General features: G+C 42.5%; 1 long non-coding RNA gene across 1 annotated transcript; it reads left to right on the top strand.

Annotated features, from left to right (window-relative positions):
- The first annotated feature begins 16,839 nt into the window (after positions 1-16,839).
- On the top strand, positions 16,840-19,836 carry LOC306806156. The gene is made up of 2 exons (XR_013775414.1): positions 16,840-16,911; positions 19,510-19,836. It is a non-coding gene; the product is annotated as an uncharacterized lncRNA (long non-coding RNA).
- Positions 19,837-22,335: the final 2,499 nt, after the last annotated feature.

The following is a 22,335-nucleotide window of genomic DNA, read 5'->3' as shown; positions in this document are numbered from 1 at the left end:
CGCCCCGCCTCGGGGTCCCGCCCTCACCTGGGGTCTCCCCCGCACTTCGGGGTCGCCGTCCTGGCCTCAGGGTTTTCGCCATCACCCCGGGCTCCCTCGCTCATTGCACATTACGCCGGGGTCCCGCCCTCACCTGCGAGTCCCTCCCTCACCTCGAGGTCTCCGTCCTTATGCCAGGGTCCCTCCCTCACCCTGAGGTCTCCCCCTCACCTGGGGTCCCCCCGCCCCGGCCACCCCAGCAGGTCCCTCCCTCACGGCCCGGGGTCTGTGCCCGCACCTGCCGCAGGTGAGGGCGGCGGTGCCGGCTCGTCCCAGACAAGCAGGGTTAGATGGGATATCGGGAAGGAATCGTTCCCTGTCAGGGTGGGGAGGCCCTGGCACAGGGTGCCCAGAGAAGCTGTGGCTGCCCTGGATCCCTGGAAGTGTCCAAGGCCAGGCTGGACGGGGCTTGGAGCAACCTGGGTTAGTGGGAAGTGTCCCTGCCCATGGCAGGGTGGCACTGGATGAGCTCTATGGTCTCTCCCAAACGCAAACCATTCTGTGATTTTTAGTGTTTTGTTATTGGAAACGTGATACAAGACTGAAATCACTCTGACATGCACTACTGCCCTGGCTGACCCTTAGCTTCAGTTACACGTCCACAACTACTAGTGAAGCCCTCCTCAGTGCCCATGAGCACATCCTTAAATTGAATAGTTTAAAAGGAGTAGGAAAGACTCCAGATTGTGACCAGGACCATGGCTCCAAGCACTGTCAGTTCCTGGTGCAAGAAAACCCTGGAAAACAAAGGAAAGGAAGCGACCAGAGTTTTAACCCTCTCCAGTGATGGAAGAGATTAAAGGTTTTATATTTCAGGCTTCTTAGTTGTTTAAGGATGCAGCAATGTCCCAGCAGGCATCCTTGGAAAACTCAGTCCTGACCCAATGCCACACAGAAGGACTGCATAGAGAGTCAGGAGCCACATTCCCTTTTGCTCCAGCTCACCTCAGTGCTGCTGTGTAAACCTCCTTTCCATGGGCTGCATCCTGCACTGTGGGGAATAATGGGACATCATTTTAAACACCAAGTGGGAGGGAAATCCCCAGCCTTTGCACAATGTTTGGTGCAGTTCAAAAAGGTAGACCGTGAAGCAGGATTTACCTCATTAGTTTCCATCCTTATTTTACTAATCTTCAAATTGCTGCTAAAACTGCGCATTGTTGTGACTGGAAAATAAATCATGTAGAAACATTGCTTATCCTAATCAAGTTATAAGCCTGGAATTGAATTATAAAAAGCAGATGTTTACATTCTTTCTCCCCTTCAGCACTGATGTCATGAAAAGGAAACACATAACCAGAGCTGTGTGAAGCATTCGCAATAAAACCCCAAACCATGGAAAACTTGTCTCATCTGTAGTTCTACTAGCAGAAAACTAGGACCAGGTTTGTCAAAAAGACTCACAAATTGTGTAAAGAGAGATGCACTCACGCCATTAAATAGGAATATGTATTTCAACCATCCTAAGCACTGGCAGCATTTGGATTTAAGGATTGCCTTCAGTCCTTTAGGAAGACAAACTTCTGTTACATTTTGCATCATAAAGAAAGCCACCGTGTTCTTGCTGTCTCGAATTATTTCCCAATTCTGTGAACAAGAAAGAGTAAACCCAATGCCTGTATGAAAAAAGCAACCCTCTGGGGTACCCAACGCTGCTCCCCTCCATGCACTCTGGTAATCCCCAGGTGTTCCTGCCACAGAGCACTCCCACAGTGCCACAGCCTGACCTCAGAGTGCCTGTGCTTCGCTCTCATTCTGGCATCATGTCAAAACCTTACTGTAAAGCATGTCAGAAGGAACACAGGCATTTCTTTTTTTTTTTTCAATAGACGAATCTTTGGCAAACTATGAAAACCATTTCATTGGAAAAGAAGAAAAAAAAGTCATTCCTCTTGCTACAGGACTTTCTTCCTGCAAATTTCAAAGGCCTGCTGTGAATAATAGTGTCAGAGCTTCCAAGCTGCAAGGCTGTTTTATAGTGGAAAGTGTGAGGCAACCAAAATAAATATCAGTTTCCACTGTTACAAAATAAAGATTTTGCTTTATGTTGTACCTTAAAAGCCATGTTCAGGGATGTGTTTTTTGAGACACAGATGTAGGTGCCCCAGAGGGAGCAGCCCTGGCTCTGCCACAGCGGGTGCCACCCTCACGAGGTCCACTGGAGTCACCTTCGTATGCACTGATATTTCAGTTGTATTCTCACTTCCTAATTCTGAGCATTTCTAACTTCATCATCTTTTTGGGCTTGTTTTGGGGTTGGAATTTAACATTTTCTTTATGCCATTTGGTAGCATGGAAGAATCCAAAATATGTGGTCTTAATAGTGTAAACCCTTGTCACCACACTCCTGTACTGTCACATGGAATATGGCCAAAGTGTGGGACAGATGACCTTTAGAGGTTCCTTCAAACCCAAACAGTCCATTAGTCTTTCCCTATGTATTTATTCTGGGCAGTGGTAAAGTATTAGCTGAGGTGGAATAAAGAATTAAGTTGTTTAATTCCTTTTTCAAACTCATCTCAGTTAAAACAAATACAATTCGTGTACTAGCTTAGAAGATTGGGAAGGAAATACTTTTCACCCTCTGTGCTTCTGAATCTGCCCCATTTTGTAATTTGCAGCTAAAAATAGCTACTGTCCAGTGGCTGCTAATGAGGAAAGAGCTGCCTGTTTGATCCTCGTTTATTATAAACAAGACTCCAAAACTCAAGTTTCCATCTGAAGGAGGACATCAAAATGATTATTTTTAAAGCTGATGCTGCTCTCTAATTACAGAGCAACTGCTGGTCCCAAAACAGATGCTCCTCCTGGGATCCCATGGACCACTCACAGCAGGCTGCATCCACCAGAGCTCTTTCTCACGACACCTCTCTCCTGGCCAGCAAGTTCTGCACGTATCCCAGATAATCCAGGCCACCTTGTCTCAGACATATGACAATATTTTGTTTCCTCTGGAACTCCTTAAAGCTTTTTATACATTTATCCATTTAAAGCTTTTATTCCAACTCCTCCTAAAAATCCCATCATCACTCTTTTTTTATTTTTTTTTTTTTTCCCTGAACTTGATTAATTGTGCAAAAGTAGGGAACAGTTGCTGTTTGTTTTGGATAGGTGGCTTTGGCTCTCCCTGTGAGAAGTGTGTGTATTGGAGAGTGAGATTTCTCCAGTTCACTGACCATATTTTCTTTGCCAGCCTTTAGTCCTGTCTTTGTATTTTATGCATGCAGACACCTCTGGTCCTGCATATGAGAGTTGCAAATTCACTGCTCTAAAACAAAAAATAACCTTTTTTTTTTTTTGTCTCAAATTCTTGCATGCAGACAGAACCTATGCTGGTTTTGGCAATGACAGGGTTAAAGTGCTATCCCAGGACAGGAATGCTACAACAGGAATTAGCAGGTATGTCAGGAGCCTGGAAGCAGGTAATGCAGCTCACTGGAGCTGCTGCTTATAGATCTGCAAGGAAAGATAAGCAAGGTGCAGAAAAGAGAAAGAGCTGATAGATTAATCTGTGGTTATATTGTTATAATCTTCATATTCATCTACAGAGACCATGAAAACACCTGCAGAACTTCTGGGGGAGATTTTGTAATGTGAATGCCATTATATGATGAGGGTTCAGACTCTGAAGGGATCAAATAACCCCTGACCCTTTTCCAGCCTGTGCCCTCTGGTTTTCAGCTGTGCAGCTGTTCTCATACATGGACAGTGTGTTTTTAGTACTCATCTCTCTGCTCTGTGACCAAGGCATTTCACTGGAGATGGTTAAAAGCTGTCCTGCAGACAGAACCAGAGAGCCTCTATGCTGAACAATCCCAAGGCCTTTCACTCACAGAGAATTCACAGCTTCCTGTGAGGTACTTACCTTTGCCAACACTATAAAAACTGGTTTTTATATAAAATATGGGATATATGTAACTTTTGTTCTACTTCTGCCTTCTGACTCCTTCTGACTCTTCAGAGGGGTAACACATTGAGAGCTTTCTCCACAATCCCCATGACTAGAAACAACCTGCTCTAGTTTAGGAAACAAACCATTGGATTCCAGCATCTCTGTAGGAATAAAGGTTTTTGTTACATAATCCAGGTGCTGAAGAACTGCAAGTTTCTGATCTCCACTTTCCCAAAAGGTTTGAATCAAAAACTAAGCTACAGGCTGTGTCCCCTGCTCCTACCCTACAGCTATAAAAAGAGATAAGGTGGGAACTGAAATCTGCTTTGAAATGTTCAAACCTTTAGTATCTGGCTGAATTCTGGCCATCCTGTGTTTTATGTCTCCTGCTTCCTTTTAAAACTCGGTCTGCTCTAATATTTCATGGCTTTGCCAATTAATGCTTTAAAACAGAATCAGAGCAGACAGGTGTATGGTAGCAATTCCCTGTGTTCTACAAACATTTCTGATGACAGGCAGATTTTCATGTAAAAGTTGTAAAAATTAGATATTTTAACATGCTATGTGTTCTACATTGTGAGGGATCTAGAAGTCTTGCAGAGACATTTCTGCCATTTTGAATCTTCTTTTTGTTTTACAGAAGTTTGCTTAAATATAAATTTCAGTTTGATTCACAGTTCAAAACCTTTCAAACTCTCACATCCCAGTGAAAAAGACTGAGGCACAAGCATTAAGTAGCTGTAGCAACTGGAGTAGTTTGTTTAACAAACTCTGTGCCTGAGCCAAGAGACCATTTCACCCCTCTTTAGCACTGAATCATCTCTCATCTGCAAGATGAAATCACTTTGCTTTTGGTTATAAAACATTTGTTTTATAAAACAGGCCATCCTGTGATCGTGACATAGAAGTCAGGGGTCAAAAGTTTTGTTTCTGGCTCAGAAACAGACTTGCTGCCTTCATTAATACAATAATGGAGCAAGACCAGGACCAAGTTAGGACGTGCTCTGCTGCTTGCTTGGAAAAACAAAAGAGAAGATAAACTGATGGATGGAGATTTCAAGATATTAAATATCTAATGAAAGAAGTAATGTATTTCTTTATGAAAACACTGGGAACATTATCGCACACTGAAAGCAAAAGAATTTTTCAAGATCAGCTCCATGAAGATCAATAAATCCTGTACTTAAATTTTTTAATTTTGCACATGGGGGATTCATGATAAATATCCATTATTCCGAGCTATTTTTACCCACAGCCATGTCATCATGCAAACCTTACTTGTGGTTGTGTATTAAATACAGTGCATGAGGGAGTGTGGGGTTAATTACCCCTAAAATAGCAGCATATCCACTGACCATGGGTGTCCACATCCACCCCAAACACCTGGAGCTCCTTTTTCAGTCCATGGAGATCTCCCATTTGATTTCTCCAAGAAATCCTCATGTATATGCATTGAATTGCATGCATGAGAGGAAATGGCCTCAAGATGCACCAGGGGAGATTTAGAATGGAGATTTCAGGGAAAATTTCTTCGTGGAAAGAGTGTTCAGGCATTGGAACAGATTGCCCAGTGCAGTGGTGGAGCCCCCATCCCTGGAGGTGTACAGATAATGTGAGGATGTGGCACTTGGGTCAGTGGTGGGGCAATGGCTGGATTCAATGGTCTTGGATGGCTTTTCCAACCTAAACAATTCCATGAGTCTATTAGTAATTGCTGTTGCATATAGGAATTTTTTCAAAAATATTTTTGAAGGTATATTAAAGTTTTGACAAGGATTGTATTCTGGAGAATTTCAATATATTCCATTAGCCATGTCAGGGTTATCAATACATTTACAATTAGGCAACCAGGCTGTGTTAGGAAAGCAAGAGGAAGAACAAGAACATTATCTCCCTCTGCTGGTACATTACAATGAGATATTGTGAGAAGGGATTACAGAAAGGATAAAATGTTAGCCTTATTTTTAATAAAGTTAGAGAATATAAAATGAAATTACTTTTCACACATGGGGTTGAAAACAACCCTAAAATAGCAGCAAACACCACAGACACACACAGACCTATCCCTATGTCCAAATGTTTTGTGCATAATATTCACACAAGTCTTCTCTACAGGAAGGTTTTCTGGAAAGTAAATTAAGATAGATTCTAGTGATAGGAGAATTCAAAGGACAAGAGTACTTTTTATATTTGGGGAAAAATGTATTTACTTAGAGTATATTATTTTTAAAACTGGTCCAATGATAGATTTGTTTAATAATTTGACCAGAGAAAATCTAGCATTTAGTACTTTCTTGTTGTCTCCTTAATAGTTCTGAATTTCTTAAAATGAACTTTGATATTCAGAAAAATCTACAAAATTCCATTACATGACAGTCTATAACATGTAACAGCCACTTTGGGTATGTGGAACTGTTCTCAATTATTTTATTACTACAACAAGTCCTATACACTGCAGAAGGACTTGAGGTTAGATGTTTGGTGCAGTGCTAACAGGATTAGTCTAGAACGTAGTTCTGCAATCCCTTATCTGACAGGCAAGCAGCAATATTTCCTGGCTGACACCCAGAATAGGTTCTGAAAGAAGAGGAAATTACTTCAAGTATCATAATCCTGTTACAAAGGGCAGCTGCTTTGCCACTTGGCTCTACAGACAAAAACTTGTTTTGGAGTCAATGACAGACGCTCAAACCATAGATAAAATCACAAAGCATCTCATTCCTCTCATACTGGGGATCTATCCTCTGGAATGCAGTTGACAGATGAGCTTCATTACTGCACCTCATGCCTTGGAATGAACTCTTCTAGTTTTAATTTCTCAGGAGGAGTAAGTTAGGGCTCAGCATCAAATCAACACCCCATGACAGAAATTAGATAGAGCTGTCCTGTAGGTGTGTTCTGATAAAGCTGAAGGAAAGACATCTAGGCATCCTTGATCATAAATCATGAAATGAAATTACTGCATGGAACAACAAACCATAGAATCCTAGAAAAGTTTGGATTGGAAGGAATCTTAAAGCCCATCCCATTCCATCCCCTGCCATTGGCAGAGACACCTTCCCTTGGCCTAGGTTGCTCCAAGCCTTGTCCAATCTGGCCTTGAACCATTCCAGGAATGGGAATGAGTTTGGTGTTCATGCCATTTGCATAGCAAAGAAGAAAATAAATGTTTAGTTCTCCAGAGCTGTAGTTTTGCTCCTTTTAAACCTGTCAGAAAAGGATTTTGTTATAAACCAAACATAAGTCCAGATTCCAGGCACCTGTCTGTACAGGCTGAGACTCTGATGAAAATTGTTTGGCACTTCTCTCTCCACCTATCTTCATCTGCATGAATGTGTTAGTTCACAGTTCCAATCTCAATATTATATTTTTGTGTGTGTGTCAACTTGGCTAATTTAAATATTTCTCACATTATTAAAAATCCTGCTTTAGATTTCTTCAGCCACAGAGCACTAAATATCTTCAGGCATGTGAGATGTGTTTTTCCAGCATTTAAAGAAACCAAGTTCACCCAATTTATGAGTTCATAATTTTTGAGTTATTATTTTTAGTCTGCAGTTTCAGTTTTTACATTTAAGCCCATAAAGACCAAAGCATCCTTTGAAATCCTGCCAAACTGTAAGTTAGCACCTCCCCAGTAGTTAACAAGGATAATGTTCCAAGACCTCTAGGTAGTGGAGAGCTAGTTTTACTACCAGCATGGACTGTATTCTCCACACTCTTCTTGGCATAACAGAGGTGTTCTTTAAACTTGGAATGTTTTGCATATAAATTTTTCCTTTATTGTCTGTTTCTCCTTCTGGTGTGAAATGTGAGCCTTCTGTCAGGCATAGCATTTTCTAGGATTAAAGGGATGAGTTAAATAAGAGTGGACTTGAGCCTTTATTAATAATAAGAATAAAAAGCCTTTCATAAGAAAGGGTGATAAAGGTTTCCCCTTACAAAACATAGCTGCTGATGCACACACACATAACAGACAGAAATGGTTAATTCATTATTTGGCATCAGGTTACCTGGCAGTTTCCATTCCAACCCTGCTTTTAGGGCGTTATTGATTTGTTAGACTCATGGTCTGGTCTGAAATTTTCCAGGTAAAAAGTCTGCTCTGGGGTGATTTTGTTGGCTTTCCACTGAAAGAACTCAGGTGTTTCCAAGAGCACTCACTGCCCCAGACAAGATTTGTACCCTTCTCTGCACTGGTTTTGCAAAGCCCAATGCAAGGAGCCAAATGGCAAGAACCAGCAGTACCAGGAGCACTACATCAAAGATGGAAGGAATCACCAAATCATGAAGATTGGAAAATAACCTCCAAGATCACTGAGTCCAACTTTCAACCACATCCCACCATGCCAAATTAAGCATATCATGAAGTGCTGCATCTGCTCAGTTTTTGAACATCTGCAGGAAAGGTTACTCCAGCACTGCCCTGGGCAGCCTGTGACAGTGCTTCACCACTCTTCACATGAAGAATTTTTTCCTAATATCCAATGTTAATGTCCTCTGGTACTACTTGGCACCAGGCTCCTAAGTCAGCAGGTAAGCAAACACCCTTCAAATTGTGACTGCTCTGGTCACAGATAGTGAACCCAGGACAAAGCAGGGCTCTGAGATGGGGCTGGCTGAGGTGCTGATGCTCTGAGCCTGGGGCTGGTGGCAACACCCAGGCTTGCAGCTATGCAGACTGGAGACCAGGAGCCACACATCTATGCTGCCAGAATATCAGGCTCATTTTCTGAGACTTGAGAACATGTGATTGTTGGCACAAACACCCACAGCTACGGCTGCAGCTGGTCTGCACAGCCCTGGCAGGCTGTTCAGCTTTACCTTATTACACATACCAAAGCCATCTCGCTGGTGTGCAGCTCTAGTGGGTGTCAAATGAGGTCCTGAATGGACCTCAGGAGGTTGATGCAGCAGCAGCGTGGGGCTAACGCCAGCTGTAAGCAGCAGAGGTCGTCCCCCTGTGGTCACCAAATCCCTTGGTCACAGTCTGAGCACAGTGGTGGTTCCTGTCACTACTCTAAAACCTCAGTCTAAAGTGAGCTTTGACAGTGCCCTGTCACAGGCTGAACTCTTATAAAGCCTGACTTGCAAGGGAGAAATTTGGTTTGGAGCCAAGCCACAGCAGCACGTGAGACAAGCGAGCCCATTCTGCTCCAGCACACTGGGGCATCAAGTGCTCTGATCACTGCCCATGGCTTATCTCTGCTCCAAAAGAGTGAGCAGCAGATTCACTTCATGTAACTCAATGCCAAGCCCTTTCTGAAGAGCCACAGTGAATCTTGGTTAATTCATATAATGGGTAACTGACATAAGCTGAGCTGGGAAAACTAATTATTCCTGCAACTGCAGCAACTAGCCTATGCACAGGGACAGATCCTGTAAGGAATGATCACAGCTATGTTTAAAAAGACAATTTCCTACTTCAATACTCCAGTCTTGGGTAGATTTACCTCCTGCCTTCAGGCTCCTGGGTCTAAAAGTCTGAAAGCAAAAAGTTGTCTGTTACACTGAAAGGTGTCAGAAGTAATGTTGATTCCAGTTAAATACAAACAATAACACATTCCTGGCCTGAAGAGGTGAGCAGGCTCCTTCACTTCCTTTCCAGCCATCCCTAGATCAGACCATTCCTGTTTAACTAGGCAATGTGTTCAGACCCAGAATAAGCTCTTCCTTCAGTATGAGAGGCCACATTCCAGACACAGGTAGCCTGATCAACTTTCCCATTTCTCCTGTGTGTGTACACCATTTCCTTTGGGAGATTTTCTGAATCCACTGATCAGGGTGCCAGGATATTGGCCTAGATTAGCAGGATTGCTGCTGAAGCCCATAGGTCTGCTGGCAAAGCTCTGCATTACTCCTTTCTACCCGTCTGCCCAGTAATTAACATGTAACAACAGTAATAAATTAATTTTCATGAGTTTTAGAATCCAGTCAGTAAAATATAAAGACTTCTTCTTTCCATGGCTTGTAGATGAGCAGAAGGTGAGGGGAAGTGCCCTTTCCATGTCTCTCAGCCACAGAACATCTCAAGTGTCTGCAAAAACACTTATTGTCTATGCTCAGCCTTCCCAGGCTGCTGTGAAGATTTTTAAGATACTCACTCTTTAGTAACTTAAAATACAAACTTCTGTGTGTACAATAAAATATTTTACACAAAGGTAATGCATCATATCTTTTCTCTTATACTTCTTAAATGCCTAGATAAAATTTATTCTTGCTTAATAACATTAGTGGCAGTATTGCAGGGTTTGGAAATGTTCTTGTGATCAAAGCATTTCTGCAGACTTCTTGGAAGGCTTGTTAAAGTAATTTAGTTCCTTTTGCTTACAGTTACAGAGTTTTTATTGTTGTCTTTTTTTGTTCTGGTTAAAGTACTTCTAAATCCGCTCCACAAAACCAGAATAAACAGAGAGAGCACACAGCTGAACTGCAATATTCAGCATCCAACTAACCTTTTCTGGTAGTGCTACTCTGTGATGTTCAGTGTGACTTTCCCAGCACAGGCCCAGTAACCCAAGAAACGAGGGGTGAACCTTCTTTGCAGATCAATAAGTACCAATAGGCAATATCCAAAATGTATTTTAGAAGCACTCCTGTAGATGGCCTCATCAAGGGACAGTTCTTGTTGGTCATCAGCTAAAAAAAAAATAAATATGGAAGCAGAAGGTTTACAGTATCTTGCAAAATAAAATATTCTAAGGTTTCAGTAATTTGTTTTAAACATAGGAATTTTATTTCACTGATGCCACAGTTGTTCTGCAGAAGTGTCCTCTAAGAAAGCTGGGAAAAGACTTTGTACAAGGGCATGGAGTGACAGGACAAGGGGAAATGGCTTTAAGCTGAAAGAGAGTTTGTTTAGAGGGGACAATTGGAAGAAACTCTTCCGTGTGAGGTGCTGAGGCCCTGGCACAGGGTGCCCAGAGAAGCTGTGGCTGCCCCTGGATCCCTGGAAGTGTCCAAGGCCAGGCTGGACAGAGCTTGGAGCAACCTGGACTAGTGGAAGGTGTCCCTGCCCATGGCAGGGGAATGGGATTGGATGGGCTTTAAGGTCCCTTCCAACCCAACCCATTCTGCAACTGTATGATTTTTAGCTATTTAACTAATAAAACAGCCTTCAGAGAAAGGCAGGTAGTAAGGTTCTGCTTTCAGGGGAAGACAGATAGAAACTGCAGTAATACCACTAAAACTTTTGTCTTAGCACTTAGACCTGGTTTCTCCTTATGTTGAATAGAGTTTGGATGTACAGAGCACTCAGGTAAAACAATTGCCATCCTCAGAAGCATTTATGTTATTTCACAGTAGCTCAGAATGGTTTAGATTGGAAGAGACTTTAAAGATCATCAGTTTCCACTCCCTGCCATGGGCAAGGATGCCACTCACTGGATCAGTTTGCTGAGGGCCCCATCCTACCTCCCTTGGTTAACCTTTTGGGCTCTGAATCACCTGGTACCCACTATGGTGATTTCAAAGTGACCCAGCTGTAATGATTACTGGCTCTCTAAATTATTCAGTTTTATTAATCAAGCAGAAGTTGCTGCACCAAATATTGCTCCCATACCACAATCACAGCTCTCCTTTTGATGAAAGCTAATCTCCTGGTGCCAGGCTATGGAAACAAGGCAGAGATTAGATCTGCTATCTTGGGTAGAGACATTTCCTGGAACTCATGGGCCTGGAATAAAGTAGCGTGTGCATAAACCCAAAGGCACAGCTCAGTTATTAAACTGCTGGGAATTCTTCTCCCAAGTTGTGAAAAGGGAATGGTGGGTTAAGAATGAGCTTTGACTGTCTTCAGACCAGGGTAGTTTGAACAAAGAATTGAGAAGGAAATTGGGAAGAAAAATTAGTTATCTGTACAAGAAATGAAAATCAATCTAATATCTAACTTGTTTACATTCTCACTGGATTTGGCAGAAAGATAAATTTGAAACAAATACTTCAACCTGCTGAAGGATGTATAAAATCAAGAAGTGGTCCATGGTTTATTTTCAATTAATATTACCAATTATAGTATTTAGATTGGTCACATTCTTTTAAAATTGACCTGGCAAAGAAGGAGGATCTGTTTGAAATTGATCAAGTTAAATCCCCTTAGAGTCTTGATGAAGCTTGTGGTTTTCCTTTTAGAGAGCAGAAAGACGCATACAAGTAGAAAATATTCATGTGACATGGGTAGCTCGGGACTTCCAAAGATCAATTTTATTTTACTTTTTTAACAAAACTCTCTTTTCAGAATATATTGAAAGACCTTATTAAGTGGGAAATGAGGATTAGTACAAACCTCAGCAGAACCCCAGCTCTCATGATCAAATAGAGATCCCTAATCTCTGTGGCATACCAACCCTCAGGATCAAACAGCACTGTTTAAACCACAGCTGTGTACAGTCCTGGAGAAGCAGCTCATATTTCCTTGGGGGCAGGGGACAAAGATGGAGAATGTGAGAAAGAAAGAACAAGTTCTGCTTACAGAAGGTAGCCTAGTGCAGTACCATTGTGTTTGTCCCTCTTGGGGACAGCACATTTGGGACTCACCATCACTGCCTCAGAAGGTTGGGCTGAGCAAGGAAGTGGGAATTTAATCATCCTCTGCCTCAGGCTGCCCTCTTTGTCACATGAGGTGGCCAGAATCTCACTGAAGTACTGGGGAGAAGAGAGCAGAGGGCAAATCCCATCCTGGGGGCATCACACACAGCACAGTACCCTGATCCAGAAAGGGGATGGTCCTGCTGGGCTCAGTGAGGGTTCACCTGGAGCCCCATCTGCAGGGCTGGCTCCATCCCCAGGGAAGGATGTGAAGGTCCTTGGATGCATCCAGAGGAGGGTGACAGGGCTGAAGGTAGGTCCTGGGAGAGGGAACTAAGGGCTCTGTGTTTGTCTAGTTTGGAGAGAAGGAGGTTGAGGAGAGAACGTGCAGAGGGGTGCTGAGCTCTTTTCCGTGGGATCCAGGGTCAGGATGGGTAGGAATAGTTCTAAGCTGTGCCAGGGGCAGCTCAGACTGGATATTGGGAAGCATTTCAGTACTGAGAAGGTAGTCAGATACTGGAACAGGCTTCCCAGAGACCTGGTGGATGCCCCAGGCCTGTCAGTGTTCGAGAAACATTTGGACAATGCCCTTAAAAATGCACTCTAATTTCCGGTCCTGAAGTGCTCAGGCAGGGCTGATGATTCTTGTGGTCCATTCCAACTGAAGTGCTCTCATATTCTAAAACTTCTAAAAACCAAAAGGTTTCTACAAGAAGTTTTCAGTGTCTCCTCTCAGCCAACATCATCCATTTGCAAAACCAGCCTATATCTGAGCTCTTTGCTGCCATCTGATGTATTTCAGCTGCTTTTCCCCTTGCCCCACCAGAAAGCCACCTGTTCACAGCCTCATCCACTTCTGAGGTGCCTCGTGTGGTACAGAGACAGGATCACACAGCACATGGGCATGGCCAGCCCAGAGTCTGCTTAACTGCTAGAGGTTAAACAAAGTGTGCACAAACATGCAAAGGAATGCAAACAGCATCCTCCTCTTTCTCTTTTCAACTTCCTTGAGGAACATCCGGAGGAGGGATATGAAGATGTCGAAGGGTCTGGAGGGGCCGTACAAGGAGCGACTGAGGGCACTTGGCTTGTTCAGCTGGAGGACACTGAGGGCAGAGCTCCCCAGGGGCTGGCTGCAGCTCTTCCCAAGGGACAGCACAGGGACAGCTCCCATCTGCTCCCTGTGCCAGGGACAGGACCCAGGGAATGGCTGGAGCTGGGCAGGGCAGGGTCAGGCTGGAGATCAGGGAAAGGTTCTGCCCCAGAGGGTGTTTGGAGCTGCCCAGGCTCCCCTGGGAATGGGCACAGCCCCGAGGCTGCCAGAGCTCCAGGAGAGTTTGGACAGCACTGCCAGGGATGCACAGGGTGGGATTGATGGGGTGTCTGTGCAGGGACAGGGTGGGACTCCACAATCCCTGTGGGTCCCTTCCAGCTCAGGATATTCTGTGATTCTGTGACCGGGTCAAAGGACAGCCCAGGATGCCGCTGCTTTAACACCATCCCTTACATTCCTCTCACACGGTTTTAATATTCCCAAAAGGCTCATTAGGGAAGTAAGCAAAACGTGCAAAGCGCCTAACATGACTGCTAAGTTAAATTCCAGCCATTCCTGGTGCTGCCGGCTCATTGCACAAAACAGCCACGAGGTGGAGGCCTTTACAATGGTTAATCTAATTACAGCAATTAGCCCCAAAAACCCATTTTACCTGCCCGAGGAAGAGCCTCGGGCTCCCCCTGCTGCGTGGGGGGACATTATGGAAGGGTTTGGATTGGAAGGACCTTAAAGCCCATGCAGTTGCACCCCTGCCATGGGCAGGGACACCTTCCACTAGCCCAGGTTGCTCCAAGCCCCATCCAACCTGCCCTTGGACACTGCCAGGGATCCAGGGGCAGCCACAGCTTCTCTGGGCACCCTGTGACATGTGTCATTATCCTCACCAGCCAAGAATTGTTTCGTAATAGCTACTTTAAACCTGCCCTGCTTCAACATTACCAAAGCCTACAAAAGTTCCACAAAAAGCCCTGACTGCATCACCTCCATCTTTAGCCTGTAACACTTGGCTGATGCTCTTGTGCTCCCTTGGTCTGGAGCTGCCTGCCCTGGGACTCTTACCAGAACTGACACCGAGCAAACAGTCCACAAACATTCTGGGTCACTTTTTTGTCCTTTTAAACAGCTCAAGTATATGGCAAACCTCCAAACCATTGGTGTTTTCCCCATTTTACAAGGGAAAACCTACAGTTCTGAGGAATTTCAGAAAGTTATTGGTTAAATTAGAAACAGCTGAGCCAGCCCGAATTGTTTCAACTTCCCCCACATTTTTGCCTTAGCTTGAATAACATTGTATTTTTGTCTTACATGGAGGACAGAAAATTAGATTTAATACTGTTGTATTAGATTTTTTTTTTTTTTTTTTTTTTTTTTTGCTTTGGCATTGAAGCAGCTGTACTGTCTCTAACTGGGATTATAAATAGGCTTTATGTAGGAAGTAACAGGCCATGGATCTAATGCAGACTCAAGAATTAAGCATATAAATGTAGTGGGAAATAGTATTTTTTCCCAAATGCTGGAAAGGACTAAAGATCTTTGTGCCATAATCTGATTAAACACAGAAAGCCTCTTCAGGAAGAATAATCTCTTTCAATATAAGTGGTTGACGACTTGGCAAACAAAATAGGCAACTCCTCCAAAGGCTATTAAATATGTGGTATGTGTAATGCACAAGAGATTATTATTTATGTTACAACCCCCAGAAATCCTGCTGTGACTTCTTTAGGGCCATTACACCCATAAAGTCAATCTCCATGCCCCATTCTTTTGGGAACAGCCTAGTGTTCCTCCTGACTAACCCCCACCATCATCTGCTCCTATTTAACCCCTGTGGCAATGGCTGAGCAAACACTTACACACTACCCAAGTCTCTTTATATTTTATAAGTTGTTCCACATCTCAGATTTAGTTGATCACATAGCAATAAAAACTTTGATAAATAAAAAGGAGTCCAGATTGTGAAGACCTCCCACCTTGAGAGCATTCATATACATCAAAAAAGCCAGGCCAACAGAAAAGAAAAATATGCAAAAAAGCAATTTAAAAATAGTCATAATCTACTCATCACTTACTTGTTTCCTGTGTATGTCCAAGTGATAAGTCATGGGATCCAAATGCAGCCACATCTCTGAGACAGTCCTTCCAGCTCCTCCTGAAGGCACCTGCAGCAGAGGGCAATACAGAATATTCATTTCCTCTCCCTGCCTTTGATTTCCTGAGCAGGTGAGTCAAAGGCTGGAATGTCCATTTTTTAATCAATACAAATATGCTGATGAAGAGCAGTTTTGAGGCTACAGTTTAATATTTAAAGTCTTGCCCTACTGTTATAGTAATACACATATAATTGAGAGAAAATCTCTTGTGTTGTTTGGAAGCACAAACCTTTCTGTAATGCTGAATATTCTGATAAGAAGATATGCATGAAACAGTTACTCAGCTCCTTACAGAAACTAGTTTGGATTTATGCATTCTGTTTATCTAGTTTCCCCAAACAGATGATGTAGTTCCTTCTAAAAGATTGAGAATCTCTATTGTGCAACAGTGATAGAACTGAGATTAAGTGTGATAGACACAGAAAAATAGATTTACAGATATATAGATATAGCCCTCAGAAAGAAATGCAGATTTTGCCTTGTTCAGCAATAGAGTGATGACAAAAGCAGAGCAAAGGTGCAGTAAATTTCTAGGATTGGGGAGGATCGCCATATCTCCAGAAAAAACTGGATTACTCAGAATATTATAGTAGAAATTAAATTATATTCCACAATACAAAGTCATGCACAAACTCTTGGGGTGCAATTACAGAATTTCCAGCTGGAAACAATAAATAAATTTGAAAAGTAAAGAAAACAAGTATTTCTATTAATTTGGAAAAACAAAAGATGTCTGAAAGTTGCTAATGTGATGCTCTGAAAAAAATACAAATGCAAATCCAAACATTGGCATGTTGGTAGCAGCTTTCTATTAAGAACATGGAAGTACTAATACTAATAACTGACAATGTGAGATTTTATTTGTACATAATCTTGATCATATGAACTTCTAAAATTTTCCAGATGAAAGAAGACCAGAAAAAGCCTCAAGAAAGATGTCCAAAAATTAGTAAAAAACCTGACCAATCCAAGCTAAATATGCAGGAAGCCAACCAGCTGGTCCCAGTTAAGTATAAGCAGGTACTGAACTTGACTCTGGGCTGGTCACTCAGTGGGCAGATGGACTTTTTAGCTCTGCAGGTAATTTCTGGAATAATTTTGGGGAGTTTATGCTCTAACTTGTAAGAAACAGATGAATTTTAACAGCAGAAAACCCAGTGTTTGCTGTCATGTATTGCCAAGTGCAGCAGTACTGGACTGAAGGAGATAAATCCTCCTGGAAGGGTACAGGATATTAGGAATAGTGACAGGTAATGAAGTCAAAAAAGAATCCACTTAAAAGTGAGCCTTGGCATGGATATGGATGTGGACATGGATGTGAATGTGGATATGTTTATGCCTAAAACAGAAAGGGACATTTGAATCCTTTCTGACTCATGGATTATGAATATTAGCACAGTACCCAAGCTTCAGATTTGTTTGTGAAATGCCTTTCAAAACAAATCCCTATAACCTGCTAAGATAAGTATCCTGTATCCTGGGCAGCTGGGCTGGAAGGCTAGCCACCAACACACAACTGAGCCTTGAACTTCCAGAATTCCTACAGCAGAGGTTTTACCCAGTGCACATGAGAGGCCAGAGGAGATATCCCCCACCCCCTGAAAACCAAGGCCAGGAGACCACATCCAGACGGGAATTTTCCTGACACAGACATTAAACCATAAAAAAAAAAAAAAAAAAAAAAAAAAAAGAAAAGAAAACAGCAAAAAGGAACTGAATTTTTCCTCTCTGTTCTCCTTTTCTAGGTTCTGCCAGTTAGAACATTTCAGGCACTTTCAGCTTCATGCAAGAAGTAGGAGCACTTGGATCTCTCATTATTAATTTCTCATGTTAAATACAAGGGGCACATAGTAAAACAGCTTTTCCTTTGCCAAATAAATGCTTTTATTCTCCATTTCAATAAAAAACATTCTTTTCAAGAACTACCTTAAAGATTCCCACTGCAGGAGTTAACCTGGTGAGAGGCCTGCCATAAATGCCTCTGGGGAACATAAAAACCAGCTACTCATTGTGGATAAAGACAACTGTAGGACTTACCTCTTTAGTATCAGATATCTCCCCAATGCAACCCAAATCTCACAAATCTGGAAGCAGCTGCTCATACCCATGTACTGTGCTCTAACCCCAGTGCTGAGTAACCCCATAAATCCAATCTTAGTGATTCCATCAGACTGCCTTTTGTTCCTCTGCTCTATCCCTCCTCCCATTACACTTACAAAGCTTCTGATTTTTATGTCTGTCACCTTGGGGCAAAAGCTCATCACACACCCTGGCAGGTATTCCCACTGGCCAAGGACAGACACATTGCTGCTGTGCCAAGGTGGGAGCATCCAGCTGCTCCAGCCACAGGACATGCTGGAGTTACAAAGGCACTTTTGCAACTTTTTGTAAGGAAAATTATTCTCTTTGCAAAACATTAGCATGTGATTTACTGTTAACTTCACCAATTTACAGAGTTATCTTTTTGGTAATGACAGACCTAAACACTGGTCCACACTGTAAAAACTTTGATTTTCCTAGGACAGACTACAGGGCAGAGGCTGAAATTCAGGATTTCTGCATCCTGGCCTCAGCCCTGGCCCCTGGGCAAGATGTTTAACTCCTTAGTGATCCTGGTTACTTTGCTGGAGATGGCCAAAACCAGTCCAAATGTAATTAGCATTTTCAAGGTACCTCTAAACCAAAGTCTACAGTCCTGTATCTCCCAGCAAATGCCAATGAAGTGACTCAGCACTGCAGCACCTTCCCCTTCCCAGAACCCAGGACACTGAGGAGAGGTGGAACCTACAGGATTTGTTTGGAGAGGACAAAGGTGAGACCTACAACCACCTCAGTGGAAAGTGTAGGGAGGATCAAGCCAAACTTTCTTGGAAGTACACAGCTACAGGCAATTTCCAGTTATGTACCAGTTCTGTACTATTATTTCATGATGAAGGTTGTCAGAAATGTTCAGTGTCTGGACACTGAGATAATCAGACTTAGACTGGACAACTAAATCTAACTAAATCTTCCTTGAACAAGAGGTTTGACCTGAATGGTCTCCAGAGGTACTTTCCAGTCTAAATTATTCTGGGATTCAATGATAATTTTTCCTTTATTCTTAGATTATTCCACTACTCAGAAAAATGTAATTTATCCAAAATCCCAACTCTTTCCTCCTCCCAGGCCTTTTTCCTATATTTTTGCCCAATGCTAAACTCAGCTTTCTCTGGAAACACCTTCAACTTTTCTACTTTAGCTGTGATTAATTCATTCACTGTTGGATAGCATAGTTTTTTTTCCCACTTCATATTGCCAGGTGGATATTATGTTGTGGAAATCCAGATTTTTTTGAGAACAGCCCAAAACTCCAGGCTCAAGGATGCTCATACTCTGCTGGTCCCCAGACACAGCACTAAGCTCTGTGAGCTGGTTTTGGGTCCTTACATTGGAATTAGGCTGCTTTCTGCCAAGAAGTCCCAGCTCACCCATTCTTAGGGTATGGGTTCAGGTCTTATTTACCAGCAGAGCTATTTCAATTACCTTTCAAACACGAAAAAAAAAGATAATAATGTACAATAGGGACTTAATTAAATAGAAGATAGGCTTGTTAACTGGCTCAGATTAAAGGTGTGCTGGTCATTAATTTATTGTTTTACTGCTTCCAGATTATACTTTTATATTAAAAGTCTCCATTGTTTCTCTCTTTTCACAACTTTCATCTATGATGAAATGTTTTTCATTTAGGGATCTCAGTTTTTCCATGAAGATTCTGAACAAAAATTGCAGCCAAAGGGCTTGCAAGAGTCACAATTTGCAGTTCATCGTTAAAACAGAACCTGTACACCCAATTCCTTGCTCTTTACAAGGCACCTGCCTCAACAGCCAGGAAAACTTTGGGATGGCTGTGGATGTGGAGGGCAAGAAGGGGGATAGGAGCAAACCCTCCCAGGGCACAGAGAGTCCTGCAACTCTCCAGAAAATGTTATGTTACTCCATTACTGGAGCAGATTTGCTCCTGCTTTGCTTTATTGAAAGTGTTCTTGTCATCTCTGCTCATCTGCAGGCAGAATGTTTCCCCAAACCATCACTGGGGATGTTCCTTTCCCAGCCTGCCTACATCTCTCAAGCTGCTAAGGTCAAAATTTCATTGGTATCTCTTTTCAGCATTTAAGTGTTTTCTGTCCACTGAAAAACATTGCACATTGGGGAATGTTGTGAAGTAGCAAATAGCTCTTGATTAAACAAAGAGAAGCTCAGGGAAATTCAAATTATTTTGAAAACAAAGAATCCATCACCAGCAGCTAATACAGATTATCTGCACTTCTATATTCAAAGCTGCATTATGAGTATTAAGGAAGAGAAAGAACTGGGAAGGTTCCCAAAGTTCACTAAATCCTTTGCATTCCAGAAAGAGATAAATTTTTCATTCATATCTCCATCATGAGCTCTGTATACAGAGAGGACACAGCTCTGCTTTCCATGAGCATCAACATGCCTCACATATTTTTTCTCCCCACTTGTGCCAAATCATTAAAATGCGAGACAAGAAACACTGTGCACAAAATGGTTGTGGGATTAACGAGACATTTCCTCTCTCCAGTCTCTGTTTTTGCCTCTCCTTCCTTTCAGACTCCCTCTGCAGTTGGAGTTATTTTGCCTGAGGTTTGATGATATTTGAATAATTTAGCTTAGTCCTGTAGGGAGATGGACTCAAAATTTAGGAACATTTATTTCCCCTGCTTTAATGACTCCAGAGCTCCTGCTAAAAGGTAGGACCTTTCTCTTTACTCGCCCATGGAAAGCTGTTCTTTCACCACTTAGAGGAATCCAGAGAGAATCTGGCTGCTGTGCCCCCAGCTCTTCCCCAGGTAAGGATATGGTAAGAGGAGGGAATTCAGGCTGTCAAAACATGGGAACAGGCCAGCCCTCAGTCCTAAAAGAAAATATTTGCTCCAGAGTCCAATCCCCCCCACCCCCATCCCCATGCCCAGTGATAAATTTATCCAATTAAACAGATCAGAAATATCTCCCTGACTCCACCTAGGGATGAGGCTGGAAGCAGAGGAATCTATAACGCTTCACATCTTGCCAGATAACTGCCAAGTAACTTCTGGAATAGTTTCCTGCCATGTAGAAAACAATACTCTGGCAGCAGGGATGTGTGTGAGTGCTCTGCAGGGAGAGCATTGTCTGGCGTGTCAGTGTGTTTGTGTACACAAATATTAATGAAACAGAGGCCAAACAGGAACTGAACTCTCTCTGGGAACTGCTCCTCCATGGCATACCCAGGGAAGAAGGGAATGAAACGTTCAGCAACTGTGCAAAAAGTGATGGAAAACAAACACCACTGTCTTCTATTGTGTCTATCTTTTGGGAAAAATCACTCTGAGAAACTCCACAAGTGTGTTTATGCTGCTCTCAAGTGGGGTTTCGAGTTGTGTTATTTTGTGTTGTTGCAAACTCGAATGCAATTGAAGGCCACATGAAATGTTTTGTAATTTGCTCTAGATAATTGCTGGAAACCCAAAGTGATGGGATTCTACACGCTGTGGACAGCCACAGCTTCTCTGGGCAACCTGTGCCAGGCCTCACAGGGAAGAATTTCTTTCCAATATCCCATCTAAACCTGCCTCTGGCAGCTTATAGCCATTCCCCCTTGTCCTGTCCCTCCAGGCCCTTGTCCAAAGCCCCCTTCCATCATTTCTGTAGGTTCCCCTCAGGCACTGGAAGTCCTCGCTTCTGAAACATTTACATCAGAATATCAAACACACAGATGATGTTTTTATCTCCATTTCCCCTACCTTAGGAAAAATGTGCTTTCTAAAGATGAAAATAAGTAATTTCTTTTTTAAAAAAAAATCTTCCTAAAGGGAAAGTGGGTTCCATGGATATTGTTTGATTATAAAACTGATCAGATGCCAAGCACTGGTCTTGAGAGAATGGCCTATGTATGGAGTGTGAGGCCCTTTTGGAGGTTTCTGGAAGGAGCAAGTCACCTTTTAAAAATCTTACTTTAATTCTTGCTGTGATTAGAAATTCTGTAGCTATGACAGCAGTGTGCCATCTGTATAACAGGACTCTGTTAGAGTATCCATCTGGTAAGGAAAGGATTACTTCATCAAATCTTCCAGTTTAAATTCCTCATGAGTGGGTAACATATTTACCCTGGGTGCTGTGAAGGGAGGGACACAAGGCAGCAGAAGAGCTGGAAATTTCCCTGCCCAAATGACCAGACTGTCGACATCCAGTAAGGTTTTGAGGTGGTTTAAATGGTTAAAAATGAGCCATTGCTTCATTTTTTTATTACATTACATCTCCATCCAGAGAGATCCACCTCTGCCAACAGCATAATGCAAGACTGGGGCTTTGAAGGGCTCACAGGCAACACCTAAAGGAATGACAAAGCAGCTGCAGAAAAACCTTGCTTTAAAGAAGATATTATTTCATATTTTATATTAAATATAGAACTCTGAACTGGGGCTTTGTAATTTTTTTTCTGTTCCCATTTATTGCTTGAAAGATCAGGCTGATATTTACACAAAGGATTCATTAGTGAATTTTACAGGAGGATGAAAATATCCAGAACAAGGAAAAGAATCTATTGTGCTTTGAAAAGAAAGCCATGGGGGGAGGAAGAGAAGCAGAGAAAGGGAGATTGGTGTGCCTTTAAAGAGAGGCAGTCCAGTGACTTT

This window comes from Erithacus rubecula, assembly GCF_903797595.1.
Source record: "Erithacus rubecula genome assembly, chromosome: 10".
Classification (NCBI taxonomy): domain Eukaryota; kingdom Metazoa; phylum Chordata; class Aves; order Passeriformes; family Muscicapidae; genus Erithacus; species Erithacus rubecula.
The sequence above is the reverse complement of the archived record's forward strand: the minus strand, read 5'-3'. Positions and strand labels throughout refer to the sequence as shown.